We start from the raw sequence: 1,396 nt of genomic DNA, 5'->3' as shown, positions 1-1,396 counted from the left end.
TAACGAATACTACGGGAAGTGGTGTGGTCAGTGTTATGATTCCGGCGGATAGATATATAACGTTTCCACAATAGAGAATACATGTTCCTCGAGGGAGATACACCTTCGTCAAGAAAGCGGTCCTTTCCTTTAAGACGTATGATGTTTACACAAGGGAGTTATTAAGTATACTGTTGTTTGATATGAATATCGCCATGATTTATTATGTCGATTTAAAAGTCTTGTAAATTCCTTATGCCTACTTCGATTCTCAGATAATGTACAATTATGTATTGTAATGTCGAGACCCGTTGGTGAAGCAGCATTAATTGCGCTTTGAAAACGAGCTTGCATCCTTGTAATGTTTTTTTTCCAAATGACTAAGTATCGGTGATCATTTTCATGTTTTGCCCCCCTTTTATATCAATGGTCCACAATTTTGATGTACATCTGTATTCTTGTTTTAAAAAAAGTAGAACCAGTCGATGGTTTTATGATCACCATACCATACCAACATACCGAAGATAACAGAGATATAAATATTCTATGCACCAAAGTAATTAAAATGGCTGAATTCTTGATGTTTTACATCATGAATTTCCTCCAAATCGAATGTTTGCATTTAATACTTTATGCCAAGTCTATCTTGCTCACGGTCTACCTTGACACAGAGTCTTTTTGCTGTTCCGATTGCAATTAACCAACAAAGAAAATGTACACTTGTTTAGATATGTCACTTGCATTTCGCATTTCCTTTGAACCTGTTGTAGTAAAGTTGTACTTGTACATTTTTGTATTAGATGAAAAGGTTTCTCTGTGTCTCGAATTCATCACTTCTTCAATCATGATACCATGTGATATTTCAATTTACAGATATCTTAATGTTTTCCAGACGTTCAACAAACGAATCAATGTATATTGGAAATAGGTTAGTATTCATGTTATTGTTGTCCTTTCAAAAGAATGGAGAATCTAATCCATCGGCCGTAGGGTAGGTGTTGACAACGACGCGAGATCAATGTTCAAATCATTTTCTACCTTTGCTCACTGTCACATCTGTTTTTGTCATTCTTGTATCCCTCTTAATATTATGTTTCCATACCAAGGCATGTGTCTTACTATTCAACAAGGAAACATCTTACAAGGTATACATAACAGGTCTGTTTTCATGAACTTTCGTTGTACATGTTTTACATGTACTTACAAAAACACGTATCAGATTGGCCATTATAAAATATCATAACAGCCATCCGACCCTTTGCGAGCATAAGCAAGGAATACAGATACATCACCAAAATGAAACATCAATCAGTAAGTCTTCATGTCCATGCCGATAACAGTTAACACTATCGTTCTCATTTTTATCGAACCACATCGTGATAATTTAAACCTTCGTTATTTTACATTGTGAATACTA

The sequence above is a fragment of the Ylistrum balloti genome, unplaced genomic scaffold, assembly GCF_031769215.1.
Source record: "Ylistrum balloti isolate Yb309-2 unplaced genomic scaffold, AGI_CSIRO_Ybal_v1 Utg371040, whole genome shotgun sequence".
Classification (NCBI taxonomy): domain Eukaryota; kingdom Metazoa; phylum Mollusca; class Bivalvia; order Pectinida; family Pectinidae; genus Ylistrum; species Ylistrum balloti.
Note: the sequence above shows the minus strand (reverse complement) of the source record.